This window comes from Corvus hawaiiensis, chromosome 3 (assembly GCF_020740725.1).
Source record: "Corvus hawaiiensis isolate bCorHaw1 chromosome 3, bCorHaw1.pri.cur, whole genome shotgun sequence".
Classification (NCBI taxonomy): domain Eukaryota; kingdom Metazoa; phylum Chordata; class Aves; order Passeriformes; family Corvidae; genus Corvus; species Corvus hawaiiensis.
Window position 1 is genome coordinate 101,123,844 of NC_063215.1, and position 18,330 is coordinate 101,142,173.

Consider the following 18,330-nt stretch of genomic DNA (forward strand, 5'->3'; position numbering starts at 1 on the left):
AATTTATATGAATATTGATGCTGTATGAATTTGTACTGGGACATAACAGGAAGATTTCCATAAATTAAATGAATACCATAGACAGGAGCATGGAAAATCTTTACCTGAAAAGATACACACTGCAGACAGGGCTCTTAATTCAAATGCTGAAGAGAAACATAAGTGGCTTGCCCATCCCAAGTGGTCATGAATTACCACCTTCACATTAATGGCTGTGCATTGTGTGTATTCATGCTGAAATTGATACCAAGTAGTCAGGTGACTGCACAATATTTCTCTTAGGCTACAAGAATAAAGAAACAATTAAATTATTCCAGATGGACCCTCCTCAACATAAGCCATATCATCAAAGGCTCAATTAATTAGTTCCATGACTTCTCAATACATCATGCTCATGTCATCATCCCACAAGCAGAGAACAGCACCTGCAGCACTGTCAGATTACAGAAAGGAGCGGGCAGAAATCTGGTAGGAAAATCTAGGTGCCTCTATCTTTCCAGTATTCCTACTATTATTTTTTTTTCTGGTGAAATGAGGCATAAAACTACTGGAGTGACTTTCTCAGGATTAACCAGGAAGTGAGTAGCATAGCAATGATGCTGCATCATCTAAATTACAGGTGATTATGTAATTGAATAGGCAAAGCCTCCTTCCAATCTTTTAGAAAGGTCATTTTGATATCTACAAAATAAATTTTCAAAGACAAATAAAATGATGAGCATTTTGTGGGGAAGCTAAAGCACACATACTAAACTGACAGAAAGTGATGGCAAGTCAGCATGAGAACGATATGTCTAACCAGAGCAGATGCCCTGGCCTGATGCTTCCCTACCACCTCATCACTTCCTCTGGGCCTAGGCATTTCTTTTGTTTGATGGTATTTGAAGCAGTCTGAATTACCATGTGCTATTTTCATTGTGTAAATTCTTAGGCAAGGACCTCTTTTTGCAAACTGATGCTGTCTAATTTTTATGTAAAGCATTTTGACCCAGTTGTTACCCATAAAAACACTCATTCAGTTTCTAGAACTAGTCTGGCATTCCAACACACTATTTATATTCAGTTTGCAAATTAAAAGACATTTTTATTGGTTTAAATCAGTTTAAAGGTGCTTTGATCCAAGAAAGTTGTGAGGACCCACCTGCAAATTAGGTGATCCACAAGCCATACCATTCAAAAGCTGTAAGATTTTCCTGCCTGAAAGAGCCAGGAACAACAAAAGATTGGTGAGTTATAACAATCCAGAATCTCTGAAATCTCCTTTTCTGGTTACCTGAATCAAACTGAACTTTTTAAAAGCCATTGTTGGCAGGCACTTAAAAGATTAAATTGAGAATGGGGTGGGTGTGTGGTGACAGAGAGGGAGAAAGCATAAAAGATTTTGCTACATGCTCTTTTTTATTTTGTCTTCCTATGAATATAAACTGTAGCAAGATGCTTTCCCAAGGCTGTAATAAACCAAATTAATCTCCAATATATTAAGATTGGTCAACATTCAAAATGAGGATATTTCCCTTCTCTTTTAATATCACACTGCTAATTTGTATTTTGTTAAGACTGTTTTTTTATCTCCTCTTTCAGTGTGACATTTTTACTTGGAGCATGAGATTTAATAAATAATTCTAATGACAAGTGAAAGAAGAAGTCTGGTGATATGATGGATAGGTCCATAGAGGTGAGAGTTTAAAAGGTTTCTTTTTGTTTGCTTGGTTTTTTTTGGACTGCATTTTTTTATGGGGACAAGGCTATGAAGGATACCTCAAAAATATTCACAGTCTGTTACTAAGGCCTGTAGTAAAGCTTCCAGTTTTGGTGTGTCAAATAAATGCACTAATGTTGGACCAGTGTCAAAAAATTGCACAAAACTCTATTCCTGTAACAGCTATAAATAGCAGGAGGTGCTCTGTGCTAGGGAAAGCCAGTTTTTGTCTTTACTAGCCAAGCATCCACTGCCATGCTGAAAAGATTATTTCTTGTGTTGCAGTACCAAGCAAAGGCAAACCTTTCAGCAGTCAGGAAAACACTATGCCTCTGTTTTGTGGAATGTCAGACCAGACTGATGGTCTTTTCTGGCTTAAAAATGTGTGGCTTTGCTCTGTGCCTTAACCTTGTAACTTTTATTTCAAAAGCCTGATTTGAGTCCAGAGGTCTCTCCTAGTCCAGGGGGTGTTTGCCTGAGGGCATTCTGTCTCTGGATGTGTTCACTTCTCAGGGGAAGTGGATGTTGGATGTGGGCCACACTGCTGGATATATTTCACAAAAATATAGTTGCTGCAAGTTCACTCAGTAATCTGCTTCAAAATATTGTATTGTCTTACCTGATTGCATGCAGACATGAGCTCAAATCTCCCGCTCCTCTGCTTGTCACGGTCTGCCTAAATGAGGAAATGTTGTGAGGGGTTTGGCTTTTGGGTCACTGCAGATGTGTGACTTCAAAGCAATTATTTTTGGTTAGATTCACTTTAGTTCTGCAGTGCTGCTGATGCTTTAGAGTGTTGTTGTTCCCCAGAATTCTGGGTTGTTGTTGTCACCAACATCTCCATGATAAAGCTGAAATGACGTGGCTCTACACTGCCCTTGCTACAGCTGCCTCCTCATTGAGATCACAACCGGCCTTTTGGCAGCCAAAGGGAATTAAATTCCAAGAGGAATTTAAGAGGTCAGCAGAAGACAAAACTAGAGTGTTGGGGAAGCAGCACCAGTCATAATGAAACTCACGGAACTTTGAAATAGAGGGAAAAATTGTAAACAATGGTTCTTGAAGAAAACTTTGAAAGGTTCCTTCTATTACGGTAGAACCCATTTAGTATTCAAAATTTTCTCTGTCCTTGACAAAGGTCTTTCTGAATGGTGCTTAAGAAATAACAATCATTGATGCTTTTGGTTTCAGCATTTTAGAGAACAAAGCGCTTTTTAGAACCACATCATGGACAATGAAACAAAAGCACACTTGTGTTTGCCGTGCTTGGTAGCTCTTTTTGGGTTGTGTGATCTCTAGCCTACTGATTTTTTTTTTAGGTATTTTTAAAATAAATGTATGGGAGGGGAAATTTATCAGCTCAGGTCATTCTTCAGTCTTATTTGCTCAAATTACAGGCAAATCCATTTGCAAATTCCTAAATCTTGAAACAATTCTTTGTATATTGTGTAGAATTTTAGGTTTTGCAAATAGAGGTGCTCCACATCCCATCCCACTAACTTGCTGGATGAGACAGTGTTCTTGCCTTTTCTACCTTGAAAATAACACCCTCCCCTTTCAGTGCAGATTGTTTTATGTCACTTTAATTCATTTAATGTAGTTTTAAATAATTTATGGTTCCTGAGCTATTAAACTAAAGTGATTACTTCAAATGACATTGCTCTGTGACACTGTTACAGAGGGAAGGAGTTCAGTGGAGGAATCCACATACTATTATCACTCCAATTTTAGTTGAACAGTGCAATAATTATTTGAATTAAATGGTTTATTAGGTACAGAATACATCTTATTGAATCACAACAAATAACCCAGGCTGAGGACTGGAAGCTGGGTTAAATTCCCAGGGGATAAGTGTGCTTTTGTACCATACTGCCTCTCTGTGTGGAAGAAGCCAGTACAAAGAACAGATTTCAGTCATCTCTGAGAACAAATGTGTGACACTGTATTTCTTCTCCTTTACACTACATTTAGAATGAGAGATGTAATAAAATTTAAGTATAAGACTCTTTCCTGCATTTCCATTGACTCAATAGTCTGTAATGGAAGGTAAGTCAGAGCAAAATTCCTTTTAATGGGTTTGAACAAAATAAATTATCATTATTCAGTAATCTTGAAATAGTTCAAGCCCTTTCTGAGAGTTTGAAGAGGAGATGTCTACAAAACTTTGGTCACTACCAATGTTTCATAATCATGACCAGGACACCAGTAATTAATTTAAAGAAGAGACTTCCTAGCCTCAAGGGCATGAAATAAACTGAAAAAAAAAAAATAGTGCTCCTGTCAAGCGTTTGGTAGGTAAACTAGGCAAGGAAGCCTTCAAGATCTTGCAAATAAAACATTTACCACATGGGAAATACATAGGATTCTTTGTGGTGTTTAATTTTTTTTTTGTTTATTCAGTGTTTTATTTGTTTGTTTGGTTTTGGTTGTTGTTGTTTTTGGGGTTTTTTTTGCGTTTTTTTAATGATGTTAGGCCATATACAAGAAACAAGTTTTTATTTCTCTATTTGGGTAGATGTTAATTCCATACCAGGGAAGTTCCCTTTGATCAGCTGCCTGTTAAATTGAGTTTTACAACCTATTTGTCTATGGATCTGGGTATTTTCTGTTGTCAATTCATTTGTTTCTACCATCTTTATATAATTTCAGGGTTTCTATTATGTGTTACATATTTGGCTTTCCCTGTGGATTGTGACAACCCATTTGAAAAGAGCAGGCTAAGAAACGAAAAGAAAATTAATGTCACCCTTCTGAGATTCTCTCTATAAGAAGTGGGCTCTCTTTGAAGTATAATCCTGCAGGACTCCAGGTTGTTTGGATTTCTCTGTTTTTCTTGACTCAGGTTAGTTTTAAGACTTCATAAGCAGAGAAGAGCTTGGTCTTCTGTTGTGGTTGCTTACCTCCTTCTGAGAGTTGCAATGGTTTGCTGCCCTTATGATTCATAATGGTTTCCCATCTGCTACTTGCTTCTGCTCAAGATGCTGTGCATTTTTAATCTCTGAATTGTTAGGTCTGAGTTGGTTTGGGGATACACAGCTCCCTCAGAGTGTCTCCTAAACACAGGATTCTCCTCCTGCCATTTCTTCCAGTGGGAGGTTGCCGTTCTGAGAAAAAAAGTGTCTATAGTGCATGGGTAGGGGTGCTATGGACAATGAAACTATTTCTGAGGAAGAAAATTTAGGTGGTGTCAGTACTGACCCATTGTGGTTCCATTTCTGTCTTCAAGAAGTGTATTTGCAGCGTGGGCAGCATCTCTTCTGCTGGCTAGGCTACCTTTAACACTTCCTTAAAATAATAAACTGGCATCAAAACTGCATCTGCTGGGAGGAGATGTGATACAGAGGCAAAATAAAATGCATGTGTAATTCATTTCGACCAGTCTTGAAAGTAGCTACAGGTCCTAAATCCTTCATTTTTTGGGTTGCTTGGTCTGACTTGTTTAAAGAATATCTGATTTACAATGAAAAGAAAGCATTCTGACACTGTAAGATGTCTGAAATTGCATGAATTTTAAAAACCTAGGTTGAAAATATTAATTTATTTGTAATACTTCTACCACTTGATCTGAAACAGAAATGCAGTTTTTCCTCTAAAACTCCCATCAGGTAACAATTAAGCAAATGACAGGTTATTCCTGAATCAGCTTCCTCCATTCAGGAATGAGGATTTGCATATATTTATATTTACATATATATATATATATATATACAAAGACACAAATGCACATACTGTGTTCATTCCCCAAAGACATAAATAACTCAAAAGGAACCACAGCAATATTTCCTGACTTTGCAGAAAATCACCTTAAATCATGGGCACAAGGCTTCAAAGTGCTATCACAGCTAAATGGCAGCAGAGAAAAATTTTGGGGAAAAAAGCTACAAACCTAGCTCACTTCTTGACTAAATACTTAATCTTGGAACCATAGGCTACTGCAGCTAAAAAATGACCTTATTCAATATTTCTGCCTAAAATTTGCTATTAGGTTTATTTGCTAGCTCTAGCTACAGCCCCCACACAAAGTTTGCTGGGCTTAGTTCTGATCTCAGTTTGATGCTAGTTTTGCTGAGACCATAATTTGTTTCTTCATGGAATTGTTCGTGGTTGTGTGATTTAGCAGCACTGTGGTTTTCTTCTCCTTTGAGAGCCAACAGGTAACAAGAAAAAAGAGCCTAAATACCTTACTCAGATAGTTCAGCATTTCAAGGCAGGATTGAGATAGGAGAAGAGGAAAAGAAGGGACAGATTTTCTACTTCCAATGCTGCTTTATCTTTAGCCTTGTTTATCCAATGCAAGTTCTAGCCTCCAGGGAGACTTAAGGGAGAGTCAGCAAGATTTTGGGGCTCTTGGAATTATTTAAACCATTTTTGTATTATCTCTTATTTTTTTTTCTATGGATCAAGACATGCACGCTCTGGGCGAATTCTGCTACTCTGAAAACCTAAATTCATGCCACATGTCAGAATATAAAAAGCTTTTGAACATGTTTTTGGTGGGTTTTGTTAATTTGTTGGGTTTTTTTAATATTGTCACAGAGTAAAGAATTTTCATAGTCAAGCCATGCCTGAAATCTGAATGTGTTCCTAATCAATGTCTTATTGTTATTGCAAAATGGATGTCCAGTAAAAAGCATAGAAATATACTGAGGATACTTTTCTATCAGAAAAAAGAGGTCTTAATATAGTGCTGCAACCATCTGAGGTGAACACCTCTCTGCAAGTTTCTGTCTGTTTTCAAAATTTTTTCATCATCTTCCTGAGAAGAGTAATAAATCATAGTTGACAACCCACTTAAGAATTTACCCTAAAATATTATTGGTTTATTAGATGGCTACCTGTGTTTGAAAACTGACAAAGAAAAAGAAGAATCCCTTTTGAAGCTTCCAAGTTCGCTGATTTGAAACAGATCCTCAGATCACTGTAACTCAATTGATCTCAGTGAAGCAAGGATCATTCTCTATCATTCATCACATTTTGTGCAAATAAGTTTCCTAATTCATGGAATTCTACAGGTACCAAATAACGGCTCTGTCTTCTCCTGTCTGTAATTTGAATAAGATGAAGAGCCAGTTTGATCCTTGGAAATGGCATCTTGGGCAAGCTGCACAGAGATAACAAGCACCTTTTAAAAACAGCTTCATTATGCTCCCTTCAGATACTGGCAAGGGCTGGAGGTGAGAGAGTGGCTGAGATGGATCATTGAGCTGATCAGATATGGCAATCCCTATGTTTTCTGTGCTCTTGAGGATGGCAAGATTTTAAGCAAGCATGAACATTTCACAGCTGCCTGGTAGAAATCTCTTTTATTGGTTAAGGGTTCCGGGAAGAAGGCACATTTCCCAGAGGTTGTGGGGAAAAGTCTATAGCATGGATGCCTAAGATGATGATGGATTTATATTTAAGTGACAGTTTGCAACAGACAGCTCACTGAGGAGCAGAGTGCAGAGTCCTTTATTATTTTGCAAAAATGTAAAAGTATTTGTGTTACTTCTGGTTTTCACAGGGGTTGCCATTTTAGAGGGGAACAAGATGTTTAGGATTTTTACCCCAGGAATATAAAAATATTTTCTGTTTGTTCCAACTTTAAGATGGGGAACCTGAAAATGGCAAAGACGGGTGCAATACCTTATATGACCCAGTAAATATCTGACAAATAAAAATGCTCATGATTGTAGATTTTTTTAGCATATTTGAGACAATAATCTTTAATTAGAAGAATTACTGTAAGAGAGTGTTTTACTTTGGTATTCCGAAAAAATATATAGCTAAAGGGTAAATTAAATTGTGGCATCTAGTAAGGAGAGAAGTGCCTAAAAACCATTGAACATCAGGGGAAATAAGATACTTAACTCCATTAGACCCTTTCATAAATCTGCACAGTCACCTGTAATCATCTTAAAAGCTTAAATATTCCTTGCAAATTTGGCTTCCAGACTGCAGCTCAGAAAAATACCCCAATCGTGGGTAGCCCCATAGCACATACTTAAAGCTCTTTGGGGCACTGATTTGCTTCATCATGTGTGTTCTCATTTCCCAGCCTTAAAAAGAGCCTGTGAGAGTGATTCTGGTCAGAGAGTCTTTTATTTCCATGTCTGAAAGCTTTGTGAGCCTCAGTGAGCTAGTGCTAATGAAACTTGCATATGGAAACACAGAGATGGTTTGATTTTTTCCCTCTAATGCTGTTTTGGAATGTCCTTACAAAACTCATCGCTTTAGCTGTGATCTCTGTTCCCAAGAAAGAAGCTTGATTTGAAATAAGAAGGCCGAAACAAGAATCTGTTGATGGATTAAGCTATAAATACGAGTGATAGGAAGACTTTAAGCAAAAAGCCTGTTAACTACCCTTTAAATCTAATCTTGGCACTAGTAGACTCAGAAATTCAGAGAGGAGTGTTCAGAGCTGGAGGGGACACAGAAACAAAATAGCTGTGACAGTGCCCTGGTGTGGGAAGTGAGAAGCCCACTGGCACCCAGGCTGGCTGAGCCCTGGAGAGGGGAGCATCCCACTGCCAGCTCCTGGAAAGAGCCACATGCACCACCAAGGGCCTCTCGGTTTTTTAGATGAGCTTTGATTTGAATTTCCCAATGTCTGCGTTTTCTAAGGGACTCTGAAAGAAAAGCACGCGACTTCCTGGGCTTTCCAACGATATTCACACCCCTTGGGGCTGTTTGAAGAGCTTGACTGGGGTCATATGGTGTCATATGGTGTGCTCACAGATGTGGTATGTTTATTCAGCAGTGTGCATGCATTTGAAGTGAATTTGTGTGCATGTCTGTGTGTATAAATATATGTAAAGAATCTCAAATTATATAAATATATTTATATAAAATTAGACCACTCTATTTTCTCATTTTGATGTACTGTCCTGAGGTACCTCTGTTGTGGCATGGTGTTAACCTTCATGTCACTGCTGCTTTTCATCTTTTGCATTCTGTCTGTATTCCAGCTAAACTGGAAGGAAGCACTCAGTTTGTGGTACCATATAGCCTAGAGTTTTGTGGAATGACATTTTACATGTGCTACTTTCTCTTCAAATTTCCTGGAAGTTGTTTCAGCTTCTGCATTTCACTGTTGTCACCACTTCTGTCAAATAAAATGCGCTGAATATGTCTGCCTGTAATCACATGTTAATGATTTGTAGAGGGTATTGTTTCTCTGACCCTTGAAACATTTCAATATTTCATATCACTTATTTTCACCTGGCCTCTGTGGGTGTGTAATAAGCAGAAAGAAAAAAAATTTCCAAAATTAAAGTCCAGTGTCTTGAGCTTTGTTAATGCTTCCAAAGGAGTAATGGTAAAAGGAAGGTTTTCGTAGGACCTGGTTTGACAGGTGGCAACATCTCACCTGCACGCTCCTTGTGTTTCCCATCTGGCATGAAGTGGTAAGGACAGTCTACAAAAAAGTGTTAATCTAGTTTTGTTTTAATAGGTTGTTTGTTTTCCATTTCACTAAAGGTTTCCTGAGTGCTGATGGTTGCCTGATGAGAAGAGTTTGGGGCCGTGGTGCTGATGGAGCTCTGGATACATGACGTGGATGTCCACAGGTATTTCCTGTGAGGCTCAGAAAGGGGAATTGACGCTCCCCAAACTGCAGAGAGCTCCTGGGACCACAAGCTCTGATGGCTGTGGTACCCTTGGTGGCCTTGAGCACAGATTTAACATTGGCAGACATCCTTTGCCTTCTTCCCAGCAGCAGCCTGAGCTTTCCTAGGAAGCCCATTGGAGTGGTCCAACATACCTTTGGCAGAAGCGACCACATGCTGTCCTGGGGTGATTCCATGTCACATGGTGTCTTTGCTTTGCTTAGCAGCAGCTGAAAGCCCCAGACTCCATTATTTCCCCTGTTTCCGCAAAACTTTGCCTGCAATGCAAGTGTTACTGTATGAGCTGCATGTGAATCCTTAATGCCTAATTGAGATATTATTTGAATGAGTTCCCACGTCTCTTCATTCTGTTTTAATTAAAATCAATGAGGATATTGATTAAAAGACCATAATCTAATCTTTATTTTTAATATAAAGCTATAGATGAAGACTGTCCCCAAAAAAACCAATGGAAGTCATCCTTGTTGCAAATAAAGCCAGTTACTTCAGTTACTTGTTAATATCAAACTTGGATTTCTTTTTGTTTGTTTTAATATTAGCACACATCTGTATTTCACTGTAATTGTAGTTAATTTGCATTTGCACTGCTGCAGAATCTCAAGGGCACAAAGTCTGTTAGTATGTGTTGAGTAGCTTTTTTTTGTTGATTATTTCCTAACTTGTGTTGGGAACTTCTAGTCAGCAAACAGTTAAAGCAGTCAGAGAAATCTTTTCAAATCCTTTTCTAGTTTATCATCACCTTTCCAAGGCAGCACAATTACACATTAGGTTAATAAAAATAATAAAAAACCCCCCCCATAAACAAACAGATAATGAGAAAGAGCTCTCTTTTCCTTTCGCCCACGTCATAAAACTGATGTCTCCATAGGAAATTTATATGAACATTTATGACGTCTCTTTCTGTTTTGAAGTGCCCAGAATCATCTCTGAACATTTCTCCTTTTTTCCCCTCCTACCTCTTCCCATCTGCCACTGCTCACCACAGTGTTGGAATCATATGCTCCCCTCGAATCTTACTCTGAGGGGATCTCACGTGTTCCTTCAGTTTCCTCCTCTCTCAAGAATTTTGGGGGCTCTTGCCTTTCTATCAGCACTGCCTAAAATCATGCTCTTGTGGTATCTGTGTTAACAAAACTCTTCTATCTCCCACCTCAGCCTCAGGTCACTTTTTTCCCTCCTTCCTTTCCTCTTGTTTATCTCCCAAACCCCTCTGCTGCAGCAGCTTCTCCTGCATCTGTCTTCTCAAGTCTTTATTGTCTGCCTTCTGCCCTTTCCCTACCTCAGAAGCAGCAAGAAGCAAGGCTCCTAATGAGCCATCCCTTGATCAATTTAAGGTGTGTGCCTCTAGCTTATTCTTCTTGATGTGACTGCAGCCCTTGACAAAGATAATCACTCTCACCTCCTCTGCTTTCTCTCTTCTCCTGCCTTGCGTGATTATATGATATCCTGATGACATGTTGTTGACTGGTCACCTACAAATCTGGAGCAGCAAGTAGTCAAAAGGACAAATAGTTCTGGCACCTGCAAGTGAAAAAATGATCTCTGCAATCTATTAAAAGAATACTTAAATTCCTTTCTAGATTTAGCTGGAGTTCTGTGTGCAAATGCATCTCAGCTGAAATAATTGCAAAGGAGATTCTGATATCCTTACTGTGAATAGTACAAAAGCTCCAGGTTGCTCCACTGAGAATTTTCATTGAAATCAATGGGACTATTCCTGGAGTAAACAACAAAAATTACTGGAACAGGGTAAAAATAAAAATTCTATGAAATCTTGACTACTGTTTAATTAGAAGTTTCACTGCAGGATTTGACAATATTTTTCCCTCGTGGTGTCCAGAACAACAGATACTGGAGGCAACAATAATAATTCTTAAATGGCTGAACCGAATCTTACAGGTAATTCTTCCTTTCTTTCTTTGGGTTGTAACAAACAGATATTGTCTGGCTTTTTTTATATAGTCAACTCTTCCAGGTAGGGAATTTGTCACACTTAATATTCATTAAGTTTCACTCAAGTGGAGTGTTCTGTATTAGTAGTAGATGATTATCATCACGGAGTTATTATGTGCAAAGTACAACTGGGCTTACCATTTCCATGAAGAGTATCATAAGATATTTGTCACCACTCAAAAGCTCTCACTTCAGTGTTTGAAATAATGGGAAGCTTGCAGTATTGAAACTGATGGAAAACAAAGAGGCAGAGTAGATAATAAGGTTATAACAATGTTTTGGGGATTTACATTGTTTGAAATGAAAGCATGACTTCAAACGCCTAGAGAGATGACACAATTACATACCTGTTAAAATTTACAGAACCAAGAGTTCTCCATGGTCTGCTGATGATTAAGCTTGGGCAGCATTTGTGTCTGTAAGATATGAAGCTCATCCCATTTGAAGTGTGTGTCACAACCCTCTGATTTAATATAATGTTCACAGAAGTCAGAGCTTGCAGCATATCTCATCCAGAGTAAACTGCAAGACCAGAAAAAGCCCCAAGTAGACATATTTGTACACTGCACTTTATGTGAAATTCAGAGTCAGTCTTCTGTCAAGGTTTAATGTAGTCTGTTATTTCCCTCAAGGTTTTTTCCATTCTCTTCCAGATTTATTAGGTTTACAAAGATCTCAGTGGTTATATTTCTCTTTTAAGTGAATTAAACCCCTCTTCAAGTAACCTTAAGGTATCAATAAAATACATTTTGCATATTTTCTTTTAAAACTTTGTTTAGACTAAAGCCATTTTCACTTGGGTCTATCCTTTTGAAAAACGTAACTAATGCTTAGCTGAGGCACATGAAATCTGCAGTTTTTGTATCAAAATTCTACTGTATAAAAATTAAAACTGTGCAGTTTCCCAGTGTCCAGGTAAGAGACTGTGTGTGTAGGGGTGTATTTGTGTGTAGGTACGCATGGAGGTTTGTGTGTTCATGCACTTTCCAAAGGACATTTAAAAGATTAAACTCTCACTGTCTAAGGGAGCTTGAGGCAACTCAGTCACGAGATAATGAAGTGAAGCACCCTGCTTATTGAATGTGCTTTGTCTCAATCCTGCAGGAAGGTCTTCATGTCGTAGAAAACATTAGCCATTGTTTGCTGAAAAGTTGGCTGAAATTCAGTGAAAAGATTTTTTAGCCTTCTGTCACTGTGAGCAGGGTATTATCCCTGCTCCTTCCATTGTCCCCCAAGTGCAAAAGTGTCTTTCTTTTTTTCCTCCTTTGCAATTTTTCTATACTTGTTTCATACAGAGTCACTAAAACATAGTCAATTCAATTAAAATGAAGTAGCCAGATTTCATCTGCATTCTTTTCCTCCTTGCTAAGGATTTATTTATTTCTTCATTCATTGAGAAAGATGCTCTGCAACAGAGTATATTTGACAATACATAACTCACAGTGCTCATTGTCATCTCTGAATTACATCTTTGTTTTGATGTAAGGGAACCATGCAAAGGGAAACAAAGCAAACAAAGTAGAAATAGTCCCTCACTGACTATACCAGTTATGCAGAGAGCCTGTCTGAGTTTTTGTGTGGGGGTTTACTGATATATTATTTGATTATATCCCGAACTTCTCATTTTTGATCGTCCAATAAAACTACCCCCCTCTGATGTTTTTAATTTTTATTTTGAGTGCAAAGAGTAGGTCAGATGTAACTATTCTATGATAGTTTCTTTACCCACCTTTTACAGTTATTCTAAGCCTCTTTCAGTACTGCAATATCATAAAATGATATTTCTTTTTCTTTATTGATTCATTCTTTCATGGAAGATTTATGTACATAATAAATTTTGGGTTACTTTTTTAATACTGAAGGAATGAATACATTCTACTCTTTCTCTAAAATTCTGCTTCGTATTTGGGGCAGTGAAGCAGAAATTAGTTAAGGCTGGGGGTGGTTTTAAATTCAAGTGTGAGTTCATTGCAGTTTTGAAGATGCCTCAGAGAAGATTTATGTCTTGCTTGGATGAACAACATATTTGCATCAAGGCCAAGAAAGAGAGTTATGAACCACAGGTCCTCATTCTGGAGATTTTGTAATCATCACCTCCTTGCTTTTACCAAGATGCCATCAGTAAACTACAATTTGGAAAGCAGCACACAGCTTTGCTTTGATATTTGAATATTCCCAGGCTTTGAGGCTGAATCCTAGTGAAGTCCTCAACACTAGCAGACTTGGAAATCTGTTCCTCTGTCACTGGCAGTGTTTCAGAAAGCTGTTACTGAACCTCGCTCTCCTGCAGCTTAAAGCATCCTTCTGATTTTCAACTTAAATGTATGAGCAGCCAGCTCAAACCAAGTTGTTCTCTGCCAGCATTGACCCCTGCAGTTGGTTAGCCTCAACCCATTCTATTATTTCTGTTTTCAAGGTCATTTAGGTTTTTGAATGGTATCTTTACTTCGCCTTTGATAGTACCATTCAGCTCCATACCCTTAGCAGGTCTTAAGGAGTCCACACCAATGTTTTGTGCCAAAGCTGTTAAAGAAAATAGGAGATTGAACTGATCTTGAGAGCCTCTTTGAGTGGTTCTGCTGGTAATCTGCTACAGGTCTTACGAATACAAATGTGAAAAGGTTTCTTTAGGTTCTTTAACCATTCTGCAGTTCTTTCTTGCAAGTAATATCAGTTTGCCACACTATGCTCAGTGGTTTTATGAAGACTAAGTACATTGAATATGGGGTTTTATATTTCCTAGGAAATCTCTAATCAAAGATTGGTTTTACGCAGAACAGGACCGGGACAGCACAGTTGCACAGATAGGGTTGGTTACTTTTTATACTTTCTTTTCCATCAAACTAGGTTCTCCTTTCCCTTTCTTTGTCTCACAGCCTCTCTAAGGATTTGATAATAAATTATTTTTATTTTAAAACCCAAAGATAATTGTCTAACATGATTGCCGGCAGAAATGACACATTTATCTATAAATTAACCTGCCGATTTTCACTGTGGAATGTGCCACTGAGCAACATAAAAAATGTATTCTTACAAACAGGAAAGGAGATGTTTCTGTTGTGCTAATTGGAAACTGAGGCATAAAGCTGATAAAAGCCATTTTAATTGGACACAGCAATTGTTCCACATTTCTTCTAAGAGTGTGGTCTTCACAGCAAGAATAATCCTAAGCGTACCAAGAAAACTGGCCAATGATTCTCACTTTTCATTGAATGATGAAGATTTATAGGGTCATAAACTATAGCTCTGGCATTAGGAGAGTTACTATATAAATACTCTTGAATGCATTTTGAAAAATAACTTTTTTGCACACTTTCAAAAGGATTAAAAAAAAATCTGTAAGGCTTGATGGGTAATTCACAACAACTTATTTGCTTGACTGACCTTGAGAACAAATCCTCCAGAAGAAGTCAGTTAAGATTTTTTCACAGCTGTTTGTTTTTTGGCATTTCTTATGAGGCTGCCAACATGAAGATATTTTGACTATTGCTAGTAGCTCGTATACAACCACCACTAATTTTCCAAAGATAAGAGATTTCACAAGGTAATAATTTACAGTAATTTTCAACTGATTTCTCAGAAATCTTTAGTGGTTTTGAGCTCATCTAAACCACTACGTCTTTATTCTTATTCTAGTTTCTAACCCACCTACATTTTTCACCCCCTTTCCTTCTTGAAGTCAGGAAATTAGGAAAACTTATTGAAACTTATAATTTGCAATTTGTGCATATAGTTTCCTGTGTGCCCTTTCCCAGCTGTCACTTCTTTTGCCTTTTTCATAGCACCATTCTTTATCTTAAAGTGAAATTAATTTACTCCTTCATCTCTTTTTATCAGTCTTGGCTTTTCCTCATCTTAGATAATTTCTTCCTCTCTGTCTCCGTTTACTCAATGAAATTTCAAGCTTCTTCACTGATATACTTTTGTCTCTGAGCTATTGAAAAAATACTCCTTAGATTTGTCACTCATGTGTGCCATTATAATCATCTGTCATTTAGAATATCATTCCATGGGGTTTTATTTCTTTGTTTTTTATTTTTATTTCCCTGCTGTTTTGCTTGAAGTTTTACAATTAGGGGTCACCAAAAGTATCTAATTCCTACCAGTCTTTGGGTTTATCTTTATTACTCTAAGCAGGCTTACAAGCTGATTAAGACACCTGAAGTAGTATCTTGAGATATGGGAAATACTCAAAACTCTTCATTAACATTTGCTGTTTTTTGTTAAATGAAAAGTAATTATGAGTTCCATTGTGTCACACAGGTAGTCATTAGTGTTGAGTGCATCTTTGGGAAATAAGAGAGCAGATCAGAGCAAGGCTTTAAGCTGTGTACATCTATTTGCATACAATAACTATAATGACAGCCAAGAGACTCAAATGGTTCCTGGTGCAAGTAATTTTTTATTGTTTTTCCCCTTCTACTTTTTTGGGATGCAAGATCATTATGAGTGTGTAAATGTAGCAAGACAATGTTGTGTTTCTTTCCAGTGAAGATTTGGTATTAACTGCCTTATTCCAAATAACAGAAAAATAAACATTAATATTGGTGACTAATACAGTTTTTAAAATGTGCTGATCTTGTCCTTTTAGTTTTCCAGAAGATGAAGGTTTTCCTGTGACCCACCTTTTTGAGACTGAGGAATCCTTTGGAACACACCCAGGAGCTCCCAAGGGCCCTGGCCTTGCTTCACCTGGAAACAGAGACCGGAGGAGATGAAGTATGCTTGAGGCTCCCTCTCAAGCCTTGGTTCTGTCTATAGTAGCTTTAAACTGGATCAGATTAAGAGAACCAGAGAGGATAAGGGTTTAAGCCAAAGAAGCACTTGAGACAAGATAAAGGTGTGCTGCTCTCTGACTGTCTCAGGCCTAAGGGGAGGTAAATAAATCCAGGGGAGAAGAATGTATCACTGATAAAGGACATGAAGAATGCAGAATTTATGGGTCACAAGGAAAGCCAACTCAGCAACTGTGCTGAAATCAGCTCTGTCTGAGTAAACGGTATTTCCATCAGGGGGAGATCCTGATCACTGGCTCAAAAGAAGAGAAAGGCTGCATGGGAATAATTAGCATTGGAAATGAGGGAATCACTCATTGACCAATAGAATAGGAGAACTGTGTAGCCAATAAGCATGAATTCCTTTGCTTGCTGAAATGTATAAATAATGAAGTTATGTGGGACCTCGGGACCCCCACCACCAAGAAGCCCAGGGTGAAAAAAGACCAACAGGACTCCACTGGATCCTCACCTCTCATCTGCTTAAACTCTGTCTCTCTCTCATTCTCTCTCCTCCACCCACCTCTTTTTTATTTCTTTCAGTCTCTCTCCCTCACACTCGTTTACTGTTAAATAAATTCCCTGCTATTGACTTTGGCAGATGGTCTCGTTTGCATCTTAATTTGGGCAGAGGCATCTCCTGTAATCGGATCATAACAGGGTCTCAGAGCCATGCACTGCTTTTCTGTAAAGGCAGTGCTCACAACACATCTGTTACTCCATCCATTCTCAACCAACCATGTAAAGCCTGCTTTGCTCTTATCTCGCTCGAGAACTTTGAAGCTCTGTTTCATTCTTCTGATCTAGCTGTCTAATGCTTTGCTTTTCCCCCAGAGAATAAGCATTTCATGTGCCAATGGGAGTGATAGGTTTAGCCACAGGGAATGCTGTGTGCAGACAGTACATTTCCTGCAGTTTTCACTGACATCTATCACATTTCTTTTCCCTGTACACCATGTTTATTCCAGTGGGTCTTTACCACAGGATTTTGTCAGCTTGCAGAGCTGTTTTTGTGGTGCTGCACATCCTAGTGTCACTTCTCACCCAGGACTGCAGTGGAAGTGAGTCTTCCATAAATATCTCAGGGCACAGTAAAAGGCTTGAATGTAGCAAAGAGAACATCTGCTAAAATTGAATGTTTATGCCACATGCTCTGTTGTCTATTGTTTCTCGATGCATTGTATTAAATTGCTGAAGTGCTGTGCCTGTGTTAGGTGGGTTTATAACCTTTAAAGATTTCTTTAGCTTTTTGTATTGCATTTCTGAACAGAAGTCAGGCAACCGTTGACTTACATTTTGACTCTTGAAGGGTGAAAAATCACAGTAAATAAGCCTTTCATCACATATTTTGCAAAATACAAGCAAGAAAAGAGAATGCACACAGTGAACACTTTACACATGCCTTGGTTTTGCAGAAATTATTTATCAGGGAGATTTCGCTTACCTAAAACATACCACCTTCCACGAAAGCTAAAAGAAATAAACTATTTACAGGCCCTCAGGTACTATCACAGGGTGGCATTTTAGCTGTCTGCCTGGAATATGAAGAACCCCTGTTGCAGAGACTTGTGGGTTGCAAGGAAATACATCTATTTTATGTTCTGTTAATGCACATAAACTAAGTTAAAAATCCACTCCTATTTTTCAGCTCTTGTGACATAGTGGGGGGAACACAATTTATTTGACCCATCTTTCCTGCCTGTTTCTCCCACCTTCTCCTCAAGTTCATGCTTACTGCTACTTTCCAGGCAAGTATATTTTAAATAATTTTTAGAATTTTTTTCTGATTTTTTTTTTTGACACGAGTTTGGAAGCACAGAAGCTGTAATAGTTTTGGTGTGATAAATTAGAAATCTCTTGAGTAATAAAACCAAATAGGAAAAATTCTATCAACTGTGATGATGTAGGTGTGCATGAGCAATTATCCTCATAGCTGGGTACAGACTGCTGACAGTAGAAAAGCAAAATTGAGATTTTCCCTTGTGAAATAAGAGATATTTTTTTCCTCCCTTTTGCTTGCCTAAGTTTTCCAACTTCTTAATTTTTCAGCATTGGAATTAAGCTTGATCCAAAGTTTGGATATCAGTAAACATAGTAAGCAATTTCTTTGAAGTGTTAGTAGTCTTAAATACGGTTCTAGATGTTCTAAATTAAGAAATATGATATTTTTCTGAAGGGATTGTTGATGAAAATGGTAATTTTACTTTAATATTAAATATATATATAAAAGAATAAAGTACTGAATTGGAATAAAACAATCTATACTTTAAAAAAAATTCTTATGTAAAGAAACTTT

General features: G+C 37.9%; 1 long non-coding RNA gene across 1 annotated transcript; it reads left to right on the forward strand.

The window, feature by feature from the left end:
* Nucleotides 1-1,587: 1,587 nt before the first annotated feature.
* On the forward strand, nt 1,588-17,776 carry LOC125324051. The gene is made up of 6 exons (XR_007202774.1): nt 1,588-1,675; nt 4,349-4,541; nt 8,303-8,421; nt 9,158-9,246; nt 15,851-16,099; nt 17,683-17,776. It is a non-coding gene; the product is annotated as an uncharacterized LOC125324051 (long non-coding RNA).
* Nucleotides 17,777-18,330: the final 554 nt, after the last annotated feature.